The sequence below is a fragment of the Balaenoptera acutorostrata genome, chromosome 5 (assembly GCF_949987535.1).
Source record: "Balaenoptera acutorostrata chromosome 5, mBalAcu1.1, whole genome shotgun sequence".
NCBI classification, from domain to species: Eukaryota; Metazoa; Chordata; class Mammalia; order Artiodactyla; family Balaenopteridae; genus Balaenoptera; species Balaenoptera acutorostrata.
This window is the reverse complement of record NC_080068.1, coordinates 8,717,497-8,731,579: the sequence shown is the minus strand read 5'-3', so window position 1 is coordinate 8,731,579 and position 14,083 is coordinate 8,717,497. Positions and strand designations below refer to the sequence as shown.

The window sequence follows — 14,083 nt, the reverse complement described above, 5'->3', positions numbered from 1 at the left end:
TTCATGGAACCCCTGGGGTAGGGGTGTGGAGGGCGGTTCATGGATGAACTTTAGGGGCTTGCCCACCGCTTTTGTCAGACTCTCAAAGGAAATCCGAGCATTAAAAAGTTGAAAACACACTTCAACTTTGATACTGACTTTTGTTAGACCCTTCTGACCAAAGCTGATGTTATCTGGGTCAGTTCACATGCAGGAATGTAACAATCTTTTTTTTAATCAAAGTTCTCTCATCACATTTAGATATTGGATAAGTTTCTAAATCTATTCCACAGCGCCATCTGTTAAGTGGGTATTGGTGTAGGTTTATTGTCCTCAGCTGCATGAGCTGTAAACGATTTTAGAAATGACAGCTTCAGAAACAATAAAAGTTTGGATATCTGCCCATAAACATTCCCAAAATAAAGTCATACTTAAAAGACATTGCGGATTCAAGGTCCCTTTACTAAAACACACACACACACACACACACACACACACACACACACTTTTCTCTATTATCTAGTTACAAGAAATACAGTGGATCCTTTTAACCATGTTATAGATTAATAAGACCTAGAGCAAACATCCTGTATAACTGAGAGTCAAAATTCTCAAGCTTTGCCACCTACAAAGGAACTCTCAAGGTACCTATTCACATTTGAGAGATAAATCCAGTTTCTCTAACCAAGTTATTTTTTATGTTAGCATAGATTTCTGAAAGAAATTTTATGATCATTTTGCAAAGACATAAAACATCAATTTTAGTATTAGAGAAAATACTTTAGTTGGTCAAATCGTTTCCCCATAGCCCTCTAGCTAAAACTTTCTCTACATTTTCACTGAATAGCTGTAGTCCCCTGAAACAAACCTCATGAAGCTATGTCAAGTAAATGGGGAATGTTGTTAGAAGAAGTTAGCATTTTGAGTTCCAGAGAAAACCGCCTTTAGCCAAGCCTGGGCAAAATCATCAGAAATGCTTGTCCTACATATTCCGCAATAGTCCCACCACACCTGTGGCCCTCAGGAGCCACTGGAGAAATGGTGCCTGTGTCTCCCACACTTCCCAGACCATGTGCACAGAAGCAGAGTGCCATCAGAGTCAAACACAGCCCACTCCTTCGATCCTTCTCTGCGGAGACTGCTCACACCCTAGACCTGGGCTAAGGAAAAACATCCCATTGTCTGAGGCCAAAGGACATCACGTCATTTCATCCTGTGCCTGGAAAGGCGGCTTGGAACAAGTCATCCTGATTCTGGAGATGCTGAGACGATCCCAGCTGCACTGTGGCCTGTTTTCAGTTCTAGGCAAATTGCCCAGTTTCCTCCGCTCCCAAATTTCCCCAACTGCAATATTGAGATAATTCTTGTTCCCTTTCTCTTGTGCTGTTCTGAAAAATAAATAGGGCAAATGTTTCTCAAGTGCTTAAGGACAACTGTCCGAGGGCATATTTGCCTAGAACTAGAGGTGGGGTTTTTCTTTATTTTTGTTAATGTTGTTTTGCTTTTGGCCTGACTTTGGCATAAATGTAGAAAAATCCAAGTTAAATTAAATTTTAACCATTTATCTAAGGTTAATGGGGCCTTTACAGTATGTAAAGCACGGTGCTAGGCACATGGGGAATACAGAGCGCGCACGTCCCCACCCTCAAGGCGTTCACGGCTCCCTCAGAAGGAGGTGTTACAGCCTAGAAGTTGAGTACCACAGACGCAGCAGTCAGCCGAGATAGCTGGGCCGGCATCCTGCTCTACAACCTACGAGCCAGAGACCCTGGAAAAGTCACTCAGGTTCACCAAGCTCGGGTTTCCTCATGCAAATCATAATCACTAACATTTGAGTGTCTGCGGGGTGGCAGGAGGTGTTTACCTGCTTAAAACACAGGACAGCCACCTGAGGTAGATACTAATATCATCCCCTTATTTGTACCCGTGTCTTATAGATAAGAATTCTGAAGCTTAGAGACATTACCTAACTTGTCCCAGGTCATATCCAGTTAGGAACCAAGATGCAAACCCAAGCTGTGCGGCCTCAAACATGGAGACTTTCCCACTAAACCACACTATCATCAAATGCGTGTAGTACTCACTTCATGTAGACTTGTGAGGATAAACTGAAATGGATGCATTAAAAAAACCTTTAGCCAGTGTCTGACGTAGTAAATGTGCAATCAATGTAGACATAGCCGTGGAAGAGATCAGATACATACATAAATAACCAGAACGCCAGGTCTATTTCATGGCAAAACTCCTTCTTCCAGACCAATCATCATACAGAAGGTTGTGGTAGGGAGCTGTGTAGGGGGAAGAATAGTCTACGAACTGTAACATTCCTGAATCGGCTTATAAATGAGCTACACTACGAAGGAGTAATGCTTCACATACATGTACATTTCTGAAGGTCACTTAAAGAAAGGTTGAAGTATCTGCAGTATCCTGCTGTTAACTAAATTCAGGCATATTCGTGAGAACAATTTTTGCAGAAGCAATGTAAAAATGCATCTGCTGCAATTATTCTTACCCCTTCCTTAAACCCCACCCCACCGATTTCCTTTAGGAAGAAACCACAGCATGGAGTTTCTTTTCAGTCTTAAAATAAAAATTCCCCCAAAAGGGATCTGGCTTGTAAAACCTTTTAGAGTTGTTTGAAAAAGAGAAGAAAAACAGAAAAAGGCATAAGGAGCCAAGTGCTTATATTCTGGCCAAGTTACAAGCCTCTGAGAACAAGAGCTTGAGGGGAGGACTGTTAACCCATTCTCTCCGGCAGAATGAGCTCTCTCCCTGTGGGTCTGCACTGCCTGTAAAGCTCAGCGCGCCCTTGCCCTTGGAGTGAGAGGCTAGCCCGCTGGAGAACTGCAGGAATCTGCGACAAAAACGATGACAGTCTGAAATACGTCCCTGTGCCAACCTCCAAATTCGTCTGTCACCTCAGACCCTGAGTAGCTGACAGAGCAGCAGAATTTCAACTCCAATAGACCTGAATGTGTTTCTGGGCAAAGAAGCAGGGCTAACGAGGAAAGCGATTTAAAGAGTATTGGACATTTGTGAAACTTATTTCCTGACTGTGTGCAAGGACAGGATTCAACTTCAATTTTCTGCCAAGGCTCTGGGTCCAGCCACCTACCTGAAGGTAAATTTTAATAAGTTTACTGTATTTGTTAACCTGATTTGCATGATCTGATAAAGATGTCTAATATTTTTGCCTAATACAAAGCCATTTTTTAACAACAAGAACAAAAATACCCTTTTGCATGATTTACAGAAAAGCTACTTACTAGGGAATGTTAACACTTGAATTCATGTTTCCTTTTCTTCTCCAAGATTAAATAGTAAGAACTAATAAATGATGTTTAGAAATGTAGAAATGTTGCTGGCCAGACTAGCATTCAGATCTTCGTGAAGTCTGAAATCCTGAAATGTGTTTTGTAGAAATAGTTTACTAAATATATTAAATAAATCAAAAGGAAAGTAGTTGTTAAAAAAAAAAACTTTCAAATCAAAGTAACTTGGGTGTTTTCCATGGTTAAATTATCTGAAGTTATTCAATCACCACCACTATCCCAGTCTGTACCTAAGAGCAATGTAGAAATGGAACATTTTGCTTTTCCAAAAGGTAAGAAAATCCCTATAATACTATATTTTCCTTTGATTATTTTTTAGTTATTGTGATTATTTTTTCCTGACTCCCTTTTATAGTTTTCTGACTCACTGTCTCTTGTCCCCTTCTATCATTTTTTAGGATACCCCCCCCACACACACACATACATAAAATTTCTAATTCCTAACGATGTCTAATTTAGGAAGGGAAAAAGGAGGGAGGGGAATTGAAGAGCTAAAAAATTATGATAACTCCTATATTGTAAGGGACCTTCATTTCTGGCTCTATCTTCTAAAATAAAACAATAATGCAAGTCATGCTCCCTCATTCCTCCTGGGTATTAGAGGTCACCCTGCAGGAGAAAACCATGCTTTCAACTGCAGATCGATGCTGTTGATACTATAACCAAGAGGCAGAGCAGAGAGAATATCTCTTTTGAACTGCCTTTAATCTGGCACAGAGGTTAAATATGTCACCTTGGCATTATATCTGAGCTCCCCTCTGGCCCAGGGCCTAAGTACACTGAATAGAAATGTTCACTTGGTCCAACTCAGCAGAAATCTTTTTTTTTTTTTTTGATTCTCCCCTTTCTCATGGATACCAGTTTTTTTTCAATTCACAGCTCATTCAGCTAAATGTTGATGGGTACGTTAACTATGAATATGAAAAAAAAAAAAGGACGCCCCTCTCAGGAAAGACTTAAGTTTATATTTCTGTCCATTTAACAAGATCCAGCAGTCTGTTTCATCTACTGATCATCCAATCAAACAATGCTGCTTTCCACATTTTGGAAAAGAATATGTACATATTATTAATGAATCTTGCCTTTTCTCTTTCAGGGAATTTTTGTACAGCCATTTAGCAATTTGAGTACTGGGGTTTCCTTCCAGGTCCTTTGGTATTTAATCCCCAATAGGCTCTTATGCACAGTTTTCACTTATCAACTAAGTAAAAATAATAAATAGTGATGACGGAAATGAAATGAATAGTGATATATCTGGACAACTCCAAAACATTCTTCATTTCATTTCCTCTTGACTGCTTATTATTTTTATTCAGTTGATATGTAACGGTACACACACATTGCTATTTTAGCTAAGTTTAGCACAAGGTCCAGAACGTGTTGGGAATCTTTTTCCACCAAGAACATGAGCAACTGTTTTTCAGACTTCAGATGGCTTCTGGAACACCCTTCAGTGAAGGAGAAGGGGGGCCCGTAAATCCAGGAGAACTTCCCCAGTAGGTCTGGCTGCCCAAGAGATGCCCAGTTAGGCCAGGGTCTGGTTCAAACGGGGCCCACCGAGCATCTTCTCCCAAAGGCTGGGCTTGCACAGGTAGTACCACCTGAGGCTAGCCTGATTTTTATCTTGGGCATCAAAAGATGATCAGAAGTTTGGGGAACAGAGTGTGTGGTCTTGACTGATTGTAGGGAGATGGTGTAATAAAGTGAACAAGATCACGGGCTCTAGAAACTTACAGATCTGGTTTATATCTGGGCTTTCCCAGGGTCTGTGACTTTGCACAAATGACACTTTGAACCCGTGTGCCCTCATTTGCCAAAATGGGGATCATAAAATTAGTTACAACCTTAGAGATTTGTTGTGATAAACGAGGAAAACAGCTATGTCTGGTACGTTCGAATCAATCTATCGATCGTAGCTGATATTAACGCACTAGTCTACCTATATGTCCCGAATGGAACTCTGTAGAAAGGGAATTTACTCTAAGATTTTCCTCAGGGTTTCTTCCTTGTACTCACACACTTTGCTGTATAATAAAACGTCAATGCCAGGTCTATGCCTCAGAGTCAGCCCGACAGAGCAGACAGAGCATGGGTTTCAGCGTCTAACCCACCTCAGTTTGAATCCTGGCTCTGCCTCTTACAGGCTATGCGAGCTTAGGCAGTCACTTCACACCTCCGGGACTCAGTTTACCCATCTATTAAGCAATTAGTGATAATAATACCCACAATGGGGTCATTGTAGGAATTAAATGTTTTTTAAACGTCAGGTATAGCACCTGGCAGAGTACTAGACACACAGTGAGGAAGTGTTTGATTACACACTTGGAATAATTTTTCTGGCAGTAATAGTGGGGGTCAAGAAGGAAATATTCTTTGAATTGTCTTTTTTTAATCCAAAGAAATGGAAAAATAAATCTGACACTACCGTATGCCCTTGAGAGGGCCTCAGCATGAAGTATTTATTACTGAGTATTTATTACTGCTTCATCCATTAGTAGCTTCTTAATGGCCAAGTCAAATGAAACCAGAGTGAGTCTTCTGTTTCAGATTGCCATTAAGAGGAATGAGGCGAAATGCTGCTTTGCACTCAATTCTGTATTATCGGCCTACCTGGAGGGGGGGAAAGGCCCCAACATTTCTCCTTTCTTATCTTTTCTAAAGGCGGGAATTTCTAAAGGCAGGGTATTTTTTTCGTCTCTAACTGAAATTCAAACAAAAGGGTTTGTTTTTTGTTTTTTGTTTTTGTAAACCTCTCCTCTACGCTCCTAGAATTGAAATGTCAGCTGCTTTTTCTGGCTACTTGTAGCAGGAGCAGCCTGTCGTCATAGCAATGAAAGAGTATAGAGAGGCTCGAGTTTCACAGCCCTCTCTGTGAAATAACTCTTAGTCTGCTTTAAAAATCCTTGAGAAATGAAGTCTCCCATCCTGGCTCGTTTCCTTCCTATTATGCAACCAACTTACGTACGCCAAACATTTCCTTTAAAGAGTCAGTGAATAGGTGTTGAGAAAATGAACAAGAAAGCTACGAAATGGTGACCAGCTTACTGTGGAGTGCAGGGAAAAGCAACCGGGAAGGCAAAGGAGGAGAAAGAGACAGGACCGCACTTTGTAGGACAGGCTGGGCCCTACAATAAAGCCATTTTCCGAGTCCCCACTACCGCCTCCCACCTTCACAATGTGCTTATCTAGGTGGTTATCAATCAAGGGGACTCAGGGCCAGGCTTCCTGGACTGCCCTGGCACTTACACTCTCTAGTTTTTTATCTTAACCACTCTTTGCCTCATCTTCTCACATGTAAAAGAGAGATAATAATGGTCATAAAATTGTCATGGGAATTGAATGAGATACTCTGTGTAAGGCTCTTATTACAGGATCTGACCCGTGGTAAAGGTTGGCCATGAAGTTCACCAAACCTGTTTCCCCTACTTCTTCAATGGGGTAACAGCTAATTCATAAGACTGTTGTAGGATTAACCGAAACAATGGATGGAAGTGCTCAAGAAGTAGTCGTTCTTTTAATACTTTTCTCATTTGGTCTAACTCTGATAAGAATGGCTTTTTTGAACTTGGAATCTCCCAGTGAGGAAACTGCAATGAAAACAGGCCTCAGAATTATCCTTGTAAAAACATGAACCATTGAATTTCTTAAGAGAATAAAAGGGAATAATTAAGGATTTTTACATTTATAAGGAGTAAAAGAGATTCTTCTCATCTTGATTAACACTAGGGCAAAATGTATCAAAACATCTTATCTTTCCTTAAAATACTTTTTGTTAAAATTTCTGTTTTAGTTTCTCCAGTGTTTTCCAGGTCATGAAATAAGTAATATTTTTATCTTATGTCTCAAACAACTAATGTACTCAGTTCTATTCTGTGTGAAATGCCAGGGATGGTACAGGAACAAACAGAATGGCTGTGCTCTTGTGGCACTTACTACGTACGTAGTTAGGGAGACAGTTGTTAATCAAATTACCACATTAATAAAAACTGCATTCGTGAAAAAGAATTTATGTGTGTGTGAGTGTGTGTGTGTGTGTGTGTATAACTGAGTCACTTCGCTGTACAGCAGAAATTAACACGAGATTGTAAATCAGCTATACTTTGATAAATGTTTTTTAAAAGTACATTTGCCCAAACATAAGGTGACCTCAAATACAAAGCCACCTTCATTTTTCTGATAAAAAGATCCTCAGCCAAAATCTTTGGCCAACCTAAATGCACAGATGGATAATATTGTAAGGTATGCTTAGGACACTTACTCTATTGTTACAAATACATTATTTTAAATCTCATTTCATTTAAAATATTTTGTACTTATAAAAATGATTTCTTTATCCTCATACTTCATGAAATGATTTTGTTAAAACTCTCTCTATGCCTCTTTAACATCACTGTCTGTGTTCACTGGATCCACTCTGTAATTGTCTGATAGAGAGGAGTGCATCGTCAATCCTCCGCAAGTTGTTTATAACTCCCTTCTCAGAAATCTGCTAGTGCTGCAAATTTGAGCCCCAAGCATAAATTCTCATTCCATGGTGATGATCTCTACATATTAATTACCTCCTATATGGCTTTTTCCAGGGCTCTTTAAAGGGCTTATTGAAAACCGCTTGAGTCTATAAAGTGTGGTTTTCTAAAATTGTGTTAATTCCAACAGTTGCAGAAATGGAGTCATACCTCAAGAATAATTGCTAAATCTGCTTTAAATATCTTTATCTCCTTTTCTATTGTCCGGGTGACCTTCTTAAGAACAAAAATAAGCATTGCTTGAGACCATTTCAGGCTGTCTGCCTGAAATGGTACTTTGTTGTTCAAAATGAAGTAACTGAGACAATGTCCTTTTACGCGAGCGACCTCAGAAGTGCTAGAACATAAGGCACGTCCCTTTTGTATAGCCTGATTCTGGGGGGTGAAAAAGTTCACGTTATATTGAGTGTGTATTGTACAATTATATGCTGAAATAAGTGTTAAGAAGGAAAAGCACCTTTCTTCTAAGAAAGCATGTAAGGATCCCGACTTCCACTCAAGGTCAGGGATGGCTTTCCTTGATCGGAAGGCTAAAGAGAGGTTAGCCCTGTGGGAGGTGTGTGTGCTGGGCAGTGGTAGCTGGAGCAAGTGGATGCGGACGAGAGAAGTCTGAGCGTGCAAAGACCCTGTGGCAGGAGGGACCGTAGACTGCAAAGACCCTGTGGCAGGAGGGACCATAGACTGAGGAACAGAGAGAAGGCCAGATGCTCTGAGGGGAAGGGGCAGAGCAGTGGGAGACGTGAAGCCCTGAAAGTATTTGTCCTCTGCTTGATTCATGTTTAATGTTGAATTCTGGTTCGACTCAGAGTTCCGATGGGCATGAACCGTATCTATCCCTAGCCTAGACTCACACAGTGGTAGGTTCAGTTAGGCAGGATGCCAGGCAGTTGCAGGTCAGAGCCCTAGAAAAGTCTGCATCTTTGAGTCTGAGTGTATCATATACAGTGGCAGGACTGGGACACTTTGAGGTCAATGGTGACTCCACAGAGAACTCAAAATAGAAAGCCATCCTTCTTAAATCTTCAGATGAATTTAACGCCAAGCTATAGAGCTCTCCCCAGAGACTCAGTCATACTTTAAAAGCCCTAAAGCATCAGTGTTAACTCTGGATCAGGTAACAACATGTATACGTTAGCCAAAATATGACTAAGGTGTTTGCTCCCTGATAATGAAACCTTTGGCCATCATGTAAAATCAGGGTGAAGGAGAATGTGCTGTCTGAGTCTGATTATGAAGCACTTATAATAATCATTTTGTTTACTACATTTCCCTGAAGGGAAATTTTTCCATAGTTATAATAATTACTAAAAATAGTCGCCTACAGTCTTCGCCTGATATAAACAAACTCAACAAAAGGTATCTGGCCTTATTTGGAAGTGTAGATGTACATACTCCAGGCAATAAGATGCCAGTCGTAAGAAGAAAAGTAAAGTAACAGGGAAAACAGTCAGGGCAAACCTCTCCTTTTTCTGCACATATGTATGTCATTCTCAATTCTTTTGACCTTAGACAAGGTAAGACAAACAGATCAAGTAGTCATCGTCTGCCTTGAAAACCAAAAATGCTGAAGGGAGTTTCCTTGGTCTCCAAGAGAAGGAGGAGGACTTATACATTTGGCTGAGGCTGCCAATGAAGGAGCCAACAACCGGGGGTGGGAGAGCAAGGGGGAGGGGTTAGGGAAAATACTGGCTGCCCGAGGAGCTCCAGGCAACATGAGGGAAATTCAGTTAAAAAAACCTGGAACGATAACTACCAGCACTAAAATTTCCAAGGAGTCATTGACAGAGCCAATACAAGAGATGGAAAAGGGTAGGCTCCAAGCCTGTTCCTGTCTTTAAAAGTATGGATGGCCATATTTCCACTCTGGTTCAGTGGTCAGACAGCTTGTTAATGCTTAGGAGAAAAAGAAAGAACAAGGAGATAAGAAGAGAAAAGAGATATAGCGAGACAAGGAGTGCCCAGTGGAGACAGATGGTTAGATGAAGTAGATTTACGTGGCAAGGCAACAAGCGGAACTTCAAAAATAAAATTCGCCATTTTAAATGTGAATTTAAATTAAAGTTCTTTTTAAAAACTGTAACAACTGAAAAGAAATCAAATACAAACACCTACTCTGACATAACCGCATTCCAATTTAAACTTCTAGAAAATATTATGGAAACTGAAATGGAACCAATACAACTAAGAACTCAAAATGAACCACAGTACCCAAAATATATTCTGGTTGTTTGTGTAAGTTCATTCCTAAACCTAGATGGAGAATGATGTTCTAGAATGTTCCAAAGTTTAGGTGCCCTCCGCTTCTCTAGGAGATAGAAGTTTCAGGACGCCAAGAGACAGAGAGACCAAGAGTCAGAGGGTTTCATTCGGAGGAATGTCCTATGTTTCCTACCAAATGCCAAGAAATCTTTAGCTGTCACTTGCATTGCTTTCCACCCTCAACCTGAAGGACCACGCACTCAGTCTTGAAGCCAGAGTTGACATTGTTCCATCAGAGGTCGGGGAACGATGACACACCCATGGCCCATTCTGCCCGAGCCTTTCAGACCAATCTCTGCAGGCTTGGCTGGCTACCTTTCCAGCTAGAGGAAAGAATATTCAGGCCCTTTTTTCTGTTTTTTCCAGGGACAGAACTCGTAGACCTGCTGAGAAATCTAATTACAACTTCCTTTCATGGTGAAATCCAGTTACAGCCTCTCCCATGGTGAAAGCCAATCCTTTTGATACAAAAGGAAACTAAACAAAGGGGTTTCAGACACGGGGATGTGTCTGTGTTCTGCCTTCTCTCTTAGGCAACTATGCAGAAAGGTTGCAGTGACCTTGACTGGCCTTACTTAGGAACGATGGTCATACTATTATTACCCCCATTCCCATAAGAAGGAAAAATATGTTCATATCTGATGCCAGGAGTTTCTGGAGATTTCCTCCAGGATCCATTAGCTGAGCAAAGCAAAATCCTCTACATACACATTTTTGATTCAGCAAGATGACTTCTCTTTTTGAATTTGGAATGTCATGTCAAACAATAAAAAAAAGTAGTGAGTTATTTAAGCCAGTATCCTCCTATAATCTTTTCCTGACATCTTTAACGCCCTGTGCCACCCTTTCAGCCAACCCATTCCCTTGAGGATAAGGAGAAACTGCAGTGCTGCTTAAAGAAGGGTCATCCCAAATTCCTAAAACTTAATTGAGATAAATAGAGATAGTTCTCAAAGTAGTCATTTATGGAAATACATATTTTACAAATACCTGGCAAAACTCTATAATTGTTGAAACAATAAAACTACCAACCACATTCTAATCAAATCTCTATCACTACAACATAATCACTGTAGTCTACTGAATATGTATAAAACCCAGATTTGCAGCTTATCCCCCCAAATGGGCAAAATTTTTAGAAGGAGCATCCAATCAACTCATAAGTTTTTAACTGAATATGAGTGGAGTATGAACAGGTAAATGCTTTTGTTTTGTTTTAATAGGATAAAGTTTACCATAGGTTCAGTAATACTGATATGCCCATAGAGTTAATAAAAAGTAAATAAACAAGGATAAGAATCCACCATTCATAGTTACCCTCAAAGAGCACCAAAAGTAATGCATTTTTACCATACTTGATTCAACTTGAGTTACCTAATCATCTGTATAATATGATAGAGACCCAGTAGGAAGGTGGCCTGAAATCTACAAAAGTCAGAAGAATTGATCTTGATTATGGGTCAAAGAAAACCTGTAGCAGGTTTCAAGACACCATGATTGGTCAGATCTTCATGCTGTCTTAGCACAATGGAATCATTTTTAACTCTCAAGCCATTTGTTCAGTGGATTTCCCAACCTTTTATTGGGGACCAAGCAACTTTGAGCTAACTCTAAATCTACACAGCATTCTGTTGGAATTCAGAAGAAACAAAACACAAACGCTGAACCCCAAGGGTCTTCTTCCCTTCTCCTTTTCTTCCCTGCTCCCCAGTTCCAGCACACGTAACAGCAGGCTTTCAGGACCTCATAACGGGGTATAGATGAAGCTCTTTCTAGGAAAACTTCTCAGTAATTTCCTAAAATATAGGTAGAGGAAACTACTGGAAGCTTTTGCTTTAAACTGGGAGCTTAAAGCTTTTGGCATAGACCTTGGCACTCCTAGTGACCTTGCATTCAGTAGCTTCTTAGATAGGCATGGGGGAGGGAGGGGTGGGAAGTACAGCATCAGTTCACCGATAAAAACAACTGGTTGATGTCTTCTTGTGATAGGAAAATAATTTAAAGTGATTGATTTCAAAAGCAAACAAATGTTTTCTTATACTTTGAAAAATTCTCTGGGTAGCAATGCAGGAGGTTACTATAGCCTGAGATCTGGACATGACTAACTTCTTTTCTTTCCCAAACAATGGCACACAAAAATCCAGCCCACGCTTACCCTACATTTGCTTCTCTGTTGTTTTATTTTTCTTAAATCCGGCGTTTAGATGGTGGCCACCGTAAGGTCTGAGGTTGTGGTCATGGCTGCAGCTGGCTGTCTCACCTTATGCGTCCCAGCATCTTGTTAACAGGGTTAATATCTGTGGAGGTCCATAGCCCAGCCAGTTACTGAATGTGGTATGTACATTTTAGTGCCATGAAACCCAAAATAGTCATTATCCAAAAAGAATTAACAACAGACCCCTTTGTGCAGCATTATTCATGCAAAATACAGTTTTGTTTTAATGTGGCTAATTAGACTACTCTCTCCCTCTCTCTCTCTCTCTCTCTCTTTTTTTTGGCTGCACCATGCAGCATGTGGGGATCTTAGCTCCCTGACCAGGGAAGGAACCTGTGCCCCCGGCAGTGGAAGCGTGGAGTCCTAACCACTGGACTGCCAGGGAAGTCCTAATTAGACTACCCTTTGATTTTTGATTAGGCAAATTTCTACACATTCTGGGACTAACGAGCCAAAACCAGTATATTTAGAACAATGTTTAAAATGTTCAGTCAAACTAAGCTAATGAACTGGGTTTCCTTTGGTGTGGGAAAGGACTATAATGGAAGGGAAAAGAACAGAGAGACTGATTTACTTCCCAAGCCTCCAGAGTAATCCTGGTGTCATAACATTCGAGCAATTACATGAAAAGAGAAATAGGAGGGTAAACTGAAAATGCCAAGTTCCAACACAAAACACTCCCAGAGCTAAATGCCCATATTTCTTTCTAAAACTCTTCGATTCTATAACACCTTCAAATCCTGGGAGAAATCAAGTTTATTGAGTGCTAATCACGTGTTAATACCTTGTAACTTTTGATTCTCTCCAAAGGTGAGGACTGTTATGTTCCATTCACTTTGTTATAAAGCAGAAACTAACACACCATTGTAAAGCAATTATACGCCAATAAAGATATTTTTTTAAAAAATTAAAATAAATAAATAAATAAAAAGAAATATGTGCACCTGCTAAGGCAATGTAAGGGAGGAAAACCTTTTTCCTCTACCCTCTTATATTCAGTAATTGGGGCCTGCAAATGAAACTGACAAAATACAGATTAATAGGAGAGAAACATTTATTTATATGCATAGAGAGGCCAACAAAAGTAGCTGGCTCCTTAAACTGTTAAAGGCTTACCGACCTAATTTGGTAGGAGAAAGGGAAAAGGGAGAAACAGCTTCTGTGGCAAGAACAAAAAGATTTTTTAGGAAAGACAAATGGGTTTTTAGAACAAACTGGAGATACGAGAGTTTATGATATTTGTTGTAAAGGTATAAGTGGTTTGTCTGTCTTTTTCAAGGTGATAAAACTGCCCTGGAGAGGAAATTATGGTAGATTTACCCTTGTTCTCTCTACTGGGAATAGAGCCACCCTGAAGAGGGAATTTATGGTAGTTCTCATTTCTCAGAAGTTTCTGCTTTTAGTCAGACAAGGGATGCTCTGAGAAGGCTTTGCTGTTGGATCTCAAATGTCTTCATCTTAAAATAATCTTTATACAAACCCATAGCAACTATAGAAAGACTTGAAACAGGGCAGCACTGGGGAGCAGGAGGCAGCTTTGCTGGCAGGGGATCTGAATTATATTCAAACCCATGAATCCTAAATTTGGATCAAGTGCTGTGGGTCAAGGTCTAGCAAGGAAATGACAGATCCGGGCAGGAAAACTGAATTTGGGGATTTGAGGAGAGTAGAATTAAGGGATGATTGACCAAAGAATGGGCAGGGCATAGAGAAGTCACAAGGTGTTGCAGGAATAGACTAGTAAAAGCTAAGCTTGTACGAGCCAGGGA

General features: G+C 40.3%; 1 protein-coding gene across 1 annotated transcript in view; it reads left to right on the top strand.

Moving 5' to 3' along the window:
- The first annotated feature begins 2,691 nt into the window (after positions 1–2,691).
- Positions 2,692–14,083, top strand: part of SPARCL1 (SPARC like 1) — a 45,625-nt gene continuing 34,233 nt past the window's right edge. Inside the window, exon 1 of the mRNA XM_057547149.1 lies at positions 2,692–3,103. The gene's annotated coding sequence lies outside the window, so the exon portion shown is untranslated. The remainder of the gene's footprint in view (positions 3,104–14,083) is intronic.